Source organism: Balaenoptera acutorostrata, chromosome 8 (genome assembly GCF_949987535.1).
Source record: "Balaenoptera acutorostrata chromosome 8, mBalAcu1.1, whole genome shotgun sequence".
NCBI classification, from domain to species: Eukaryota; Metazoa; Chordata; class Mammalia; order Artiodactyla; family Balaenopteridae; genus Balaenoptera; species Balaenoptera acutorostrata.
In genome coordinates this window covers 93,287,015-93,302,008 of record NC_080071.1, presented here as the reverse complement: position 1 = coordinate 93,302,008, position 14,994 = coordinate 93,287,015, and the positions used below count along the sequence as shown (strand labels likewise).

Genomic DNA, 14,994 nt, shown 5'->3' with positions numbered 1-14,994 from the left:
CAGGTTTCCCAGTCGGTCCTCTGCCTGCCCCCCCCCCCCCCAAAGAGAACCAGGCCTCTGATTGACATCCCCATAGATTCTTTAGGCTAGTTCCTGGATTTCATATTAATGGAGTCATATCGTATATAATCTTTTGTAACAGGCATGTTTTATGATGTTTTTGACATCCATTCATCTGTATCAGTAGTTCATCCTTTTTTATTGCTGAGTAATATTCCCTTGTATGAATATGCTACAATTGGGATTTATCTAGTTCCTTGCTGATTGTACCCCCAATTTTAATTGTAACATAGTCAAATTTATCAATATTCCCCTTTACAATTGTTGGTGGTATTCTATTCCATAACCCTATAGAGATGTCCACTGACAGCTTTTTCTTAGTACTTCTATGGCTTTTAACACTTAAATCTTTATTCCATTTGATGAGGTAGGAATCCAACTTTATTCTTTTCTCTCCAAATTATTAACAAGGGTTCTATCACACTGTTTTCTCACTGATTTGAAAAGCTGCCTTTATTATATTTTAAATCCTTACAGGAGTGATCAAAATATTTAGCAAACAGTACTCGCCCAGAGTGCACCTACTGGCTGGATATCTGACAGAGTTCTTCTGCTTGCTTGGGGCCATTTCTTTACTTTCTATTATTTTCCATCGATCTCAGCCAGGACCATGTAGCTGTCATTATGGAGCCTGGATAATATGTTTTGCTTTCTGGGAGCACAGTTTCTCCCTCATTACTCTTCTTTTGGGCTGTTCTCAAATGTTTATCCTTCCAGCTGAACTATTCAACCATTTTGTCAATTCTCATGAAGTTCCACTGGGATGTCATATTACATTTAGGTATTGAAAATGTTCTTTTGCTAATGTAGATTGGGAATTTTCCATCATGTGTTTCTAATGCATATCAAGTGCTTAGCACAATGCTTGCCACATAGCAAATGCTCAAAAATATTAACATTTATAACTATTGTTTAGTATATCTGAAAATTACTGGGTTTTTTTGTTTGTCTGTTTTTTGTATCTTTGTAATTGGCCACTTTGCTGAACTTCTAATTCAAGATTAAAAATTTTTTTTGAGTCTTTGGGGCTATCTTGATTCCTGATCGAAGGATTTGTTTCATTCTATTAACACTGGGATTCGTCTTCTTCTGAAACAAAACCCTTTGAGTTGGAACTCTGTACAATGCCTTTGCAGGATGCCTCAAGGGGCTGTTACCTGGTGTTGGAGCTGTCACTTCCCCTTTGCCCTCAGCGACAGTGTTAGAGACCACCCTTTCATTGTGCAGAACTCTGTCATATTGAGTTCTTCTTACTGGCTGTGAACAGGTCTCCTTTGGCCAGACGGCCCCTCAGAGACCTGCAGACGGGCACAGCCACCCAGGCCCCCATGTTCCTCTTCTCCAGAAAAGGGCATTGGGGTTCTTCTCCCGGTCGGGGCCCGACATTTCCCAGACACCTCACTCCCCGGGAGGAGCTCTCAGGACTTCAGGGGAGGCCTAACTGGCACGACAAGGGGCCTACTCATCTCTCTGGATGGGATTCTACCTTTTAATTAATCCCACCTACGATCCACATCCCAGAACTCCTCCTTCACGGGCCTTTTTCTTCAGGCGCGTCTCTCTCATTTTGTTCTCGTTAACTGAGTTTTACTAGCTGTACAAGCAGTATTTCTCCTGTATTTTCTCCTGACTGTTGTACACACTGAATAATCTGTGAAATAACTTTGTACCTTAATTTTTATCATCTAAATGTTTCTCAGCCACCGACCTTATTTCACCTTCCATGAAAAATTGGTAAGCGTACTGCTTCCATCATTGGCCAGGTCACTAGTGGTCATTTTCTTCAGCTATGTCTTTGTTTTAAAAATCTGCAATTCATCATTTATTTGCTTCAAAGTTAAGCTATCTTAGGCATTTCTACTTAGAATGCCCAAGGTTTTCTAATCATTACTTATTTCAAGATATTATACATATTGCAAAATTGTCCATTTTCCTTTTGAAAATAGTATTTAAACCCACATAACCACATTTTTTCCTCCAAGAATCACTGATCAAGAATATTAAAATTAATCTCTGCTCATTTCTAAAAGGAAAGGCCCTCACAATAAGGAATCTCACATTTCTGCCGGCATCCTACAGGTCGACTTTGTCAGATACTCCATCAGGTTTCAGCTCTGTTTGCCTCTAGGATTATTTTAAGATCGATAATTAAACTGGCCTACTCTCCGATCTGACTTTTAAGTTTTGGAGAACTTAAAAAAATCAACAATTCCTTATTACAGAACAAAAGAAGATAACACAAAGCAGTGATTTTTATTAAAACAGAATTGCTTCTACTTTTCTCTTCTGAAAAAGCACTTGGGCCGTGAAATTTGTAAATGCTCAAGTTTAAGTCAATCAGTGATGAAGGTTTATCAGTGCCTTTTTTCTCGATGTAACAATGAGAAGAGGGTTTCAGATCAGGACTCTCCCTTAACCCAGCAATTTCTGATAACCTCCTCACTTCTGGAAGTTTCTCCACCGCGTTTTCTTCTTTCATGACCAAGTTCTCAAGATAAGTAATGTTCGTGTTCTATTTGGCCTGCCTGCCTATCGCTTTCAGTACAATTCTGGTCTCTGGGTTCATGTTATAGAGCCTGTCAAGCAAGAACATTGTATATCTGAGGGAAAAAACACCCTGGGATGCAGTTCTTAAATGAGCTCCCCATATTCTGCTTTCTGGGAAAGAAGCAGCTTTAGTTAAGAGACAACATATTTAACAAAATTTGGCTGTTAAATCTCAAGATTTTTGAGCAGTGGTGTGAAACATCCTGAGGTTCCAGTCTCCTGCAACGGTATCAAGTTTCATGGAAGCAAATTAATTCTAGAACCATTTCAATTTAAAACGTAGATCCCATACAGCACTTTTATTCAAGGAAGTGTTTTATAAACAAACAAAACAGTTCCAGAGCGCCGCAGTTTGAACACCATTGCCCTAGTCTTTTATTCTCCGGAGACTACATTCTCCACGAGCCCCCCGCAGGGCTGTCCCCCCGCAGGTCTGACACTAAGGACGGGCTGCTCCATGGGCATCACAACTCCGCGCAGTCAGCGCTTTCCCCACTCGGTGGACACACGGGATCCTGAAAAGCGTTAGGCGCCCCGAGGCTGGGAGGCTGCGTCACACCCCCTTGGAAAAAGAATTGCCAGGGGGGTGGTCACCGGAGACCCCACCACGCCCTCCGGGGGGACGGCCCAACAGGTCTCCGAGGGGCATGGCGAGGGACCACACGGTCACTTAGCACAGCACCTTTCAAATGCTGAGCACTGGGGGTGAACGGGCCGGCCGGGAGCCCCGCGCAGCGTGGACGCGGCTGGGACCACCTTAGCGGCCGACCTTCGCCGCCGCCCCGGGCCGGGGAACTCGGACTCGGACTCGGACTCGCGCCCACAGCGCGCTCGCGCAGACCGGGCCCTCCCGCTGGCGCAGGCGCACTGCGCCCGCCCCACGCCCGCCGGGAAGGCCAACCGGACCGGCCCCCCACCCCAAAGGCCGCGTTCCCGCCGCGGGGCAGGGCGGAGCCCGCCGCGCCTGCGCACTCTCCCTTCGCACCGCCCCTGCGTCTCCGGGAGCAGGCAGTACCACGTGACCACTGCCAGTACCCAAGATGGAGGCCGCGGCCGGGCCCTACCGGCTCCCCGCCTCAGCCCGCGCCCCGGCCTGGGCCAAGCAGGCGCACAGGCACGCAGCCCTGACCAATGGGCCGGAGTGGGGCAGCTCTCTGATGGCTGCGAGTGGGGCTCGCCAGGGCCCGTGTTTACAGTCATCACCCGACCAGGCTCCCTGCACTTTCTCAACCGCCAAGCGCCCAGCGGCTGGCGCCTGGCGCGTCCTCTGATAGCCCCGCCCCTGGGACTGGCAGCTCCGGTAGCCAATGGGGATCGGGACGGGGCCGGGAAGGCGGGCGGGGGTGGAGCATCCCTGCCTTTCGTAGGGCGTCTGGCCTGGCGGTTGGCTGCCGCGGGCCGAGGGGCGGGCGCAAGCGGGGCTGTACCCGCGGCCCCAGCGGGCCAATGGAAGGGCGGCCGGGCGCCCGGGGAGGGCGGGCGGAGGGCGGGGCCGAGCCGTAATTGACGAGCTCTTCATTAGAAACCGGGCGGGAGGGAGGGGCCCGCGAGGGGAGGTGATGCAAGGCCGCCGCGGCCAATGGCTGCAGGGCCGCCAGCGGGGAGGAGGGGCCAGGGCGGCTGACGGGCGTCGGGGTTGGCCTATCAGCGCTCGGCTCGGTGCTGGCGGGGGGAGCAGCATCATGGTTCAACGTGGGTCAATTTTTTGTGAATGAGGAGGGGAGGTTGTGGGGCCGCCGCCGCGGAGCACCGTCCCCGCCGCCGCCTCGCCCGAGCCCGCGCGCCCGCCCGCCCGCCCGCGCCGCCGCCTCAGCCGCCTGGGCCCGGCGCGCCGCGGCCGCGTCCCCGCTGTCGCCGCCGCCCGAGCGCCCGCCCGCCGCCCGCGGTGGTGGTGGCGGCGCAGGCTGAGGAGATGCGGCTCGGAGCGTCCGCGCTGGGCTAGAGCGCCCGCCGCCGCCGCCGCCGCCGCGGTAAGCGCTGCCCCGGCCCGGCCCGCGGGCCATTGTCCGCCCCCCGCCCGCCCGCAGGCCGCCCGCCGGCCTCCACGCCCCCGCCGCCCGGCCCGGCAGGTGGACGCCGGGGTCCGCCCGGCCGGCCCGGTCCGGCCCGTGCGCCCAGGTCGCGCGTGGCGCCGGCCCGCGGGTGTCCGGAGCTGAGCCGGAGCCCGTCCCGGACCTTCCCCTGCAGCCCCGGCCGGCGAGGGCCGCCGCGGGGCGGGGGCAGGACGGCCGGCGGGCCCCGGGCGCCCGCACCGGTCCAGGCCGAGCCCTCGGCAGGTGGGCCGGGGGCTCCCGAGCCCGGCGGGCACCGTTTATGTAACTTTGTCGAGGCTGTGAGTTTGCAGAAAAACGTCCCTCCCGGGGTTGGCGGGCGGGATGCGCCGTCGCCTGGTGTGTGCCCCGGACCGGAACGGCAGGGGTGGGGGTGTCCACGACCCGAGTGGGTGCCCGTAGGCTTCCCACAGGCCGAGCTGCGGCCCCGTCCTGCACAGATGACGGGAGCCGCGTTTCCCGGCATTGCAAGCACACACCATGGAATTAGAAGGAAATTATCTCGTATTTACATTTAGCGTTGAATTATTTGACACTGTTATAGCAGGAGATCGTGCGTATCAGTTGGAAAGGCCGGGGGTGGAACCCAGTGTACTCATTTAATGCACATCAAAAATTTGTAATAACTTGCAGCAGCTGATATGAATGTTTTCTTTATTGCATATTGTAAATTGACCTGCTGTGACACAATTTTCAAATAAAGTGTTGCATAAATTAAACTCAAGTTATTTTAAAACTAATGACTTTCTTAACTAAATCCTAATTGCATTACTGTAGAGACCTACCTAATTGCTTGCAGCAGCTCTGCCTGCCCTCGGTGAGGGAGGAAAGGGCCTGTGTAGTTACTTTGCTGCCCTTCTTTTCTCTACTCAGGCTTTTCTGTTTATTCCCACAAACCACCTAGGCACAGGAGGTCTGGGAGTAAACATGTAAACAGCCCTCGCCCAGCGCCAGCCCAGCAAGACTGGGGGGGATACTGGTGGGTTTGCACCTTGGCCTGGTTTCACTTTTTCTTTTGTGATATGATGGTGGTTGCTTGGAGTTTGAGTTGCTTCTGATAATTTTGTGCTTTGGATGGGGCCAGGAAAGGTGGTGATGGTGATTGGGCGGGCAGGGTGGGGAGTGAGGGAGAGGGATTGAATTAACAAAACTCAGCTGCTTGTACACAAATATACACTACAGCAATTACAAAGCAACAAAAGTTATTGCAGAATTTTGCAGTAACTATGGCAACACAATTACTCTATTATAATTGGAAATGCAAAATGCCACCCTCTTAGAAGTTTCATCAGAATGGAGTTTTGGATATCAAAAATATGTGAGATTTCTTTTTTTTTTTTTTTTTCCAGGTAGCTCCTGAGAATTCTAAAATCTGTGTTCAATTATCTATTTTTAAGACCCATCAAGCTTTCCCAGATATTCTACTCCCTTGGATCTGTGGCATCTTTCCCCAGAACTCACATTTGTGTGGGAGGGAAGTATTTTCCTGCCTTAAAAACACACACCCTGACACATTGTTAGACTTCTGTAGCTTTCTGTGTTCTGGGCTTTTATTTTAAAGATCACATACCTTCCTAAAGAGAGCAGTAATCAATTAGAAAAGAAGGATTTGTGCGGCAGGCAGATGTAACACTGCCCTCTTTAGGGTTAGTTCTTTCTCCTTCGAGGGGAGCTGGCAGCAAGAGTGCCCCTGGGAGAGCCCTGGGCTGGGGGTGTGTGGGGGGGTGGATGACTGTGGTCTGCATGGAGGCCTGCGAGGCCTAGGGACCAAGGACAGATGTGGCCTTAGTAGCCCTGAGCCAAGAGAGAATGTTCTGTGGTCAGCAGCTTCACAGCCATGCAAAATAAAAATCTCTCAATGCCATGTTCTCAGAGGCCTTGGGGCCTGTTGCTGGAGCCAGATGGACAAAACAACATGGCGCCCAGGCCATGTGCCACCTGAGCGCAGATCTTGACTCAGTGGTCAGAAACCTGCTTTCTAAGGATGCCCCTCTTGATGTTTCCCAGGAGGACTCCAGTTCTGGAACTTTCCACACATTGTGGGGTTGCTGCAGTTGAATTTCGTTATAACTCTTTCCTTTTAACTACTGCATATTTATGTCCAGTAATCGACTTCCATTTTCCAGCTGCATTGTGAGGTTTCAATGCAGCATGAATAGCTTTGAATTCTCATCCTTTGATGTTGGGGGTGGCACCCGAGGAAAGGCGACTTTCTGCCGTCTTAATTGCCAGAGCAGAAGAAACATTTCATCACTCCTGGAGAATTCGTCCGTACCGTTCTCTATTGAAAACGCCGGGGCTTTCATCACTCGGAAGCTGCCGTGAGAAATAGATTGGTACCTGATGGAGGGAGGGAGCGAGGGAGATGCAGAGGACGGGAGACAACTGCCACTGGGGGTCGTGGGGCGACGGGCTGTGGCCGGGCTTTGGGTCCCTGGACCAGAATCACTGCCTGTGCAGCGGGGGGTCTACGCCTGCCCAGCCTCTGTGGATGCCCGCTCACTCCGCGGCCTGAGAAGCTGAGCCTGAGCCCCCGCTGTTCTAGGCAGGGAGCGAGTTCCTGCCCTGGTGGTTGCAGCCCCCGCTGGTCCTGGGGTGGGGGCCAGGGAGCCAGTCTGGAGGGGGCTTGGTTTCAGTCTCAAGACTGTCAGTCAGCGTGTGCTCTGGTGTGCAGTGGGCTCAGGGCTTTTGGCCTTGACTTAGAGGAAGGCACAGCATCTCTGGTTCAAGTCAGACGAGGGGCCCCGTGTCAGAAGTGACGCTGCGTCTTCACACACCTTAGCAGCGTGTGTTCACTCAACGTTTCTTTTGGGAGAAGCATCGCCGATCTGGGATCAGCGAGTTCTGTTCGTAAGGTCGTTTTCTCCGCTTGGGCTTGTGTGAGCGAGGAGGCGGGGGCGGGTGGACCTGTTTAGGCAGCGGGTGGCCCCTCTGCTGCCTCTTCTGACTGACGTGCCTTCTCCTCACTTCCCCGGGAGGAAGCACCAGGGCCCGACACAGGTTGCCTCCACAGCGACCCTCCACATCACCGTGGGGACAGATCAGCTTCTGTAGCAGCAGATGTGGAAACCAGACTCGTTTTCCTCTTTCCTGGTGAGGAGATCATGATATTCATACAGTTGACCCTTGAACAACATGGGCTTGAACTGTGCAGGTCCACTTATCTGTGCACTTTTTTCAATTCGTACTGTAGTACTGTACCATCTGTGGTTGATTGAATCTGGGACGTGGAACTGTGGATACGGAGGGCTGACTGATAACTCAGGTTTTCTACTGTGTGGGGGGTCGGCGCCTCTTACCCCCAGGCTGTTCAAGGGTCAACTGTAAATGTAACATAGACCAGTACTACTGTTTAATGAGCACATACTTGGGGCTACAAGCTGTCATAAGTATTTGCCCATTTCTCTCTCTCCACAGCCTCAGGAGGGGGCTGCTACCACACCCATCTTGCACAGGAGGAACCTGAGACAGATGTGAAAATGCAGCATCTGGTACCCCTTGCTGTGTTGAGTCCCAAATGTTGATTCTCTCTCTTCCGTGCCTCCGCTTCCGGGCCCCTGACGGTCTTGAAGTTGAAGTTCAGCATTGCCCATCGAGGTGTTTGGGAGAGTGTAGCCTCTTTGAGAAGAGGACAGTTTGGAATACCTTTTAGGTTTAGTGTTGCATTGGGTGGTGTCGGAGCTGTCATAGGTGATTCTGGGTTTCAGTAGGGTCTGGGAAATAATCCTGGCTTTCTCATGCTGTTCTCTGTGCTGTGTGTGGCCTTGTAGAACTGGAAAGGATCTGAACAATCCTGTCGGCCAGGGTTGGCTGTGTCCCATACTTGGATCTTCTCCTAAGGCTTCATGGGGGCAGGTGAGGGTAGTGGAGGGCACCTGGTACCCCATGTCCACTTCAGCCAGAGTAGGCTGGCCTTCACGCTTGTCTGTAGGATTATCTTGGAAGAAAGTTTCAGAAACTTTGAAAAATCACTGACTTAATCCATTCTCCTTTAACACCAAGCCAGAAACTTTAAAGAAAATATCGACAGATTTAACAGTATAAGAATTAAAGAAAATTCTCTTTGTCAAAAGACTTCATAAGTGAGGTTAAGTGACAGTGAGAGAAAAAAATCTACAACGTATTATGCCTATATACGCTCAATAGTCAATATGTAAAGAGCTTTTGCAAACCAATAAGAAAAGGATGAGCATCCCTCTTGCATGATGAGCAAAGCACATAAATCTGCAAATCCCAGTGGCTAATAATAAAAAAGACTTAGCTTTACTAATAAAGAGATTTAGCTGAAAGATTTTTTTATGCCCACCATATTAGCATAGGCTAAGTTTGATGGCGCCCGTTGGTGGTGATAATAATAATTCTTAACCTACATGGGTTTTGTAAAATTTAAATACGTTAATACACAGAAAGTGTTTAGAATAGGGCCTGGCACACAGTAAGCACAATATAAGTTTGGGCTATTATTAATTATTAATTATTTAGTTACTCTCCAGAAAAGTTTTATGTGTCAGATTTTTAAATGGTCATTCCTTTTGTTCCAGCAATTCTACTTATTGGAATTTATTTTTAGGAAGGGGTGTGATAAGCACATGGATATCCAGATACGTACAGGATGTTATTGGTACATTATTTATGAAGGTGATACTTATTAAATACATTGTGGTATTTTCATCCTGTGGAAATCTATGCACAGGCTCAAAGGTCAGCAGAAGTGTGCAGTGTGTTAAGTGAAAAAAGCAGGTCCGGAACAGAACCCACCCCTTCTGTTTTTTAAGAACTTGGGTCTCTAAAGTGATAACAGTGGCCTTCTGGGGTGTCAGGAAAACGGGATGTGAGTGACTTTCATTGTCTTTTTGTACACGTTGGTATTGTATAAATTTTTCTGTAAGCCTGTGTGACTTTTTAATAATAATACTTTTTTTAAAAAGGCTGATATTTCCATGGGGGGAAAATACTCTTCAACCCCAGTATTTATAAAGGAGGAAAACCAAGTCCTTGGTAAGTTAATACATATGCTTAACACTGGAAGAATTTTGGGGATTTGTTTCTCTGACTCTGGTAAGCTCTCCAAGGCAGTGCTGGCCTCCTGGGTCTGGGCGGGCTCTGGCCCAGGTTGTGCTGCCGATGGCGCCTAAGTGGTCTTGACCAAGGCAGAGCCATACCTGTCATTACCATGCTCAAAACCCTGTCATGTCTTAGGATCCTGGAAGGCCTGCCTCGTCTGATAGCACCTGTCCTGCTCACTGAACTTCAGCCCCTACCTGCTTTGCTTCCTTGCTCTCTGTAAGCCCCCTTTGGCCCCAGGGCCTTTGCACACACTGTTTCCAATTCTTGGAACTTCCTCTCTTCATCTCTGTCTTCTCTGATGCCTCAATCCAAGCTCAGCCTTTGGTCCCCTGTTAAACGTGGCCTCACATCCTTTTTACTCCTTCCCAACAGGATCTGCTTGTGTAATTTCAGTAGCTCATTGCGACATTAGTGGTTTAATGTCACCTCTCTTACCAGCAGGGGGGCTTCACGGGGTGGAGGGGCCGTGAGGGCCTCCCGCCTGCTTTGTGCCCAGTGCCTGGCAGTGCCTGAATGAATGAATGAATGTGTGGCTGGATGCACGGCACAGCGAAGGCCTTGGGAGGAGGGCCTGGATGTGGACTGGTCCTCTGGCCTCATAGCACCTTCTGGGTATCTGCCTGTGCTCTGGAAATTGCCTGCTTCCTTTCTGCCTCAATCTGGGAACATCTTGGTTCTGATTTTGGAGATTATGTGCTTTTAAGTAGCTGCAATTAATACAACTGAAGTGGGTTCTGTGATGCAGAGAGGAACGAGAGGAAGAAGGGCCTTAAACACCCAGCCGTCAAGTGGCAAATGGGGCCATTGTGCGTGCGGCCCAGCCAGCGCGCAGGGCTCGGCCCTCGGCTGGACCGCCCAGGGTGCCAGTGTTCCAGGTGGCCAGCCACTGCTTGTGTTAAAGGCGCGCTCCCCTGCTTGTTTCAAATTGGAATTAATGACGTTATTTAATCATTTCTTATTTAACCTCATAGTTTTAACATGATACCTTCCTATGGTCGTGTCTGTAAACATTTTGGAGTCCGCTCTGTTTAAAAATGCGCATGTCAGGCTGTGTTAGTTTACTGTTGTTTATGAGGTATTCTGTCTGCGTGGGTCAAGCGCTTTTGCTGGGTCGATGTTTGAGCTTGCGATGGCTGGGCAGCTCTTAGGGCCTGGAAACCTTGAGCTGGCCTCCCTGGTGGGAGTGCCGTCCTGCCCGTGGTTGGCGGAGCTGTGTGATCTCGCAGGAGCGACCATCAGCTGGTTCGCGTGGCGCTGTTGGCTGCGGCGGGTCTTCCGCAAACTTGGGAAGAGAAATTTAGGTGCCCCCCCCCCTCCCCCCGCCGCTCCCACCGGCCTGTCTTCGGTGGCGGAGCTGTGGCGGCGGCGGTGGTAGGGAGCCTGTCTCTTAAACGTTTCTGATTGGTCGGTTATAATTTTGCAAATACCAAGCCCGCACCTCACGCATGTAGGAAGTCTTCCGTGAGAGCGGAGGAGTTGCACAGATGCTCCCGTGTTGGGGCGGGCAGAGGCGGGCCCTGTGGCCCGGTCTCGGGCAGGAAGCCCTGAGCCGCAAGGAGCTTAGACGTCGGGGGGGACGGGGTAGGCGTGGGGATAACCACACACAGGTGCACCAGGCCGTGGGAGGCTGGGGGGCAGGGGGCCTGTGGCGGGCAGCAGGGGCGGAGGAGCCAGGCTCAGATGAGGGAAGACAGGAGGGCTGGGAGTGGAGCGTGGTCCTCTTCAGCCGGAGCAGCGGGGCTGCCGCAGGGTGGAAAGGCCGTCGGGCCGGATGGTGGCCCGGCCCTGAGGGCTCCAGGGCCGCAGCGCGGGAGGAGGGATGAGCCGGACCGACAGACAGGCTGGCTGCGTTGCCGCTTCACGTGTGTGCAGGCTGCTTATGTGCGATCGAGGCTTCTGACCCTCTGTGCTCGCTCTTTCCCGCGAGGTGCCACGTGCCTGGCCTCTGCTGGTCTAAACTGGTCGAGGCCCCTGCGGCCTGTGGCCCAGCCGGCCCCTCTCTGGAGCGTGTGCTTGCAGCGTGGCGCTGTCCCCCAGGCTCTGGCAAGAAGCTAGGGCTGCCCACAGCAACGGGGGGCTGGAGGTCCCGGTTCCACATCCTCAAGTGAGGTGGCCCTTCCTTCCTTCCTTCCTTCCTCCCTCCCTCCCTTACTTCCGCCAGTGTGACTGAGAGCCCCCTTCTAGATCTGGGACTCCTTAGAGTAGCTGTCAGGACTCGGACCCCGGGGGGTCAGTGTTGGGAACATTCTGGAAGGGGCTTGAGCCAGCTTCCATTAGGAGTGAAAACCTGCTTCTGAGCCCCCCGCAGGGGCTTTCCTGGCAGACACTGTGTCGTTGGGTGCCTTGGCTGAAGCGGGACCCCAGCAGGCCGGCAGAACACGGTGAAGGGCGATGAGCAATTTGGCGGGTGTAGGTCTTCCGAGGTGCTGCTCAGGGCTCCCCGCAGAGCTGGCATTCCAGCCCCACGAGGGCTGCGGGGTCAGAGGGGCCTGCTGAGCCTGCCCGCACCCCACCTCTGGGGCCCTGGACACTGGGGGTGGCAGTGGAGTTGTCCCCCGGGGCCTACGACTCTCCAGGGCAGGGGCCTGTGGTTGACGAGGGAAAATTAAGAGTGTAACCACCCCCCGGGGGTGCGGCGCTCGGCCATCGGGGACCTTTACGAAGAGTCGTAAAGAAGCGGTCGGGAAGCGCCACAGTGGATCAAGACCCTCACGGCTGTAAAATTCACAGAGGATTTTGCACTGAAAAGGCCACAAGAGGAGGTTTCAGTCCCATTCTTTGGAAGCACCTTCCTTTGCCAGCGTAGGGGCTGTGGTGTAATTCCTTCCCGGCCCTCTGGGTTGGAGGGACCCATTGAAGGACACGTCACGGGGGCACTTAAGTGCCTAATTCTGTTTCCTCGCGAGCGCCTTGTTTTCCTTTCACTTTTATGGTCCAGGTCTGGCCAGTTTTGCAGCAGCCTGAGCGCATCCCCTGCCGCTTCCCGCCCCCTCCCCGCCCGCCCGCCGCCGTCAGCCTGGGCGGCAGTCGACCTGCGACGTCCTCAGTGTCGTTTCTGCTGAGAGCCCCCAAGGAGCACGGGCTGGGCCAGGCAGCTGCGGGCGGCCTCCTCTGCCCCCGCGGCCGAGCCTCGGGTGGGGTCGGCCCCACTGGGGGGGCACCCATCTCACCTCCCGGGGCCTTTGGGATTTGGAGTTAACAAACAGTGGTGTTAAAACGCATCCCCTAAATCCTTCCCCGAATGAGAATGTCTTCCTGTGTCGGAGGGGATTGTGTTCATCCAAATGTGGGTTGCATTTTGGCGGAGCTATGATTTTCAGAATTCCTCGAAGTAAGGAGGGGACAGAGCTGAAAGAGAAGGAGGCGTGAGGTGGGCCTCTGCTCTCGTTTCAGGGCCTTCCTCTCCTGTGGCTCCTCGGGTTGCCTTACGTGTGTGGGGCTAAGGGTCTAGCTTGTGGACGTGTTAATTCTGTTTATCGTGGCGCTGATTGGCCTGCCGTGCACGAGAGGGTTTCTGCAGACATAGGTGCTTTGCTTTCCGAGGCTCGGGGGTGCCGAGGGCAGAGCGTGGGTGTTGAGGCAGGCTGGGCTTGAGAGCTCCGCTTCACCGTGACCTCACCCGGCAGGTGTTGCCTGTCTCTTCAGGAGGATGGGAGGAGGGCTCCCCGCTGGAGGCCGAAATGGGGTGGTGGGCCTGCGAGCCGGTCCCTGAGGCTCGGCCCCTCTCCCCATTTCTGCGGGCAGGTCTCAGGTGGGATGTTGTCTGCAAGGGGAGGGCTGGCAGCTGTTACGTAACTGCGGGAGTCCCTGACCCTAACCCCCGCGCCTGCGTCTGCTGAAGTCACAGCCAGGTGAGTGCTTCCCCGAAGGAGCTCAGTCACGCTTGGGAGCGAGTTGTTTTCTGTGTTTGTCCTCGTCGGCACTCTCCGTAGCTCACAGAGACCCCGTTCTTGACAGCTCAGCAGCATCCCTTCCGCTGTGCACGGAGCGCCCTCAGCTCCGAGCGCGCTGCCCTGCGTGTGAGGCGCCCGGCGCGCGGGGCCTGGACGGGGCAGCGGCTGCCCTGCTGCACTTGGGCCGTGGCTGCTGGTGATTCGTCCCTGGTCGGAGGTGCTGAGGTCCCGCCGCCAGGGTGATCCGTGAACGGGGGTGAGGGACATTTCGCACCGTCTTTGCTGTCCTGGTGCTTCCTGGTGTCCAGAAAAGGGGGCGTCCTGGGACGATGTGAATGTGTTACAAACCCAGTAGCGCGTCTGCTCGTTTCCCCTCCTCTTCACTGTTGTTTATCGAGCACCAGCAGGGCCCCTTAAGGACAGCATGCCCCTCACCTGCAGCCGGCCTCAGAAGGCTGCCCCACGTGGCAGTAAGTGGCTCGAGGAAAGCTGTGTGGCCTGAGTGCTCAGGTCGTGGGTGGAGACCTGGGGCCGGCTCCTGGTGGCAGGGTGAAGGGGCAGTGCTCCCGGGAGGAGGGCAGTGTAGGATTTAGAGACGGGACAGGCTGGGTGCTTCTGGCACTCCATGGGCGCAGCCCTCCATGGGTGGCTCTGTGGGTGTGTATGTGGGGGGGGGGCAGGTGACCGTGTTGTAGGATCAGGTGGCCTCTGGTGGATGGAGAAACAGGCCAGGATCAGGTTGTGTCCTCCCTGGGATCATGGGACCTACACGTTAAGAGGATTTTTTTGTGAGCAGCTCTCAGTATTGAGCAGGAAGATGTTTCTGGTAGCTCGCCATTAGAAAGGATCTCTCCATGGCAGGTTCAGAGAGCACTGTGTGCTGCAGGGAATTGACTGACTTGCTTTCTGGGAAAGTGCAGGTGAATGTAGGGTTCAGGCAGGGCTTGATCCAGCTCCTCTGCGGCCTCATCAAGATCTTGTTTCTTTCCCCTGCCTTGGGAGAGTCTGCTTCCTGGTCCTGAGATGGCCCTGCCAGCTCCTCGCAGGACTACACACTTGCTGGTTCCTGCCCGCCAGGAGAGACTGCATCTTCGTCTCAGCAAAACGTCCTTCACTTGCTTGGTTTGGCTTAGGTCACTGGTCCACTCTGAACTGTCGCTTTGGTCAAGGGTATGGAATGCGCTGAGTGGCTCCGCCTGTTCCAGAGGCTGGCTGGGGAGTCAGCTTCCCTCCTAGGCAAGTCGCTGGTGGTGGGAAGGAGAGGGAGGGGACAGATGCTGAGGCGCGAACCAGTGGGCAGCGCCCTCCATGGGGCCCCTTGTTCTCCGCAGCCCGGCCTCAGCTCCAGAATGGCCTTTGGTGTGGGCCCACTGTGC

General features: G+C 53.9%; 1 protein-coding gene across 5 annotated transcripts in view; it reads left to right on the top strand.

The window, feature by feature from the left end:
- The first annotated feature begins 4,372 nt into the window (after positions 1-4,372).
- The window catches only part of HDAC4 (histone deacetylase 4), a 291,648-nt gene continuing 281,026 nt past the window's right edge, over positions 4,373-14,994 (top strand). For all 5 annotated transcript variants that reach the window (XM_057551885.1, XM_057551889.1, XM_057551886.1 and 2 more), the window contains exon 1: positions 4,373-4,577. The gene's annotated coding sequence lies outside the window, so the exon portion shown is untranslated. The remainder of the gene's footprint in view (positions 4,578-14,994) is intronic.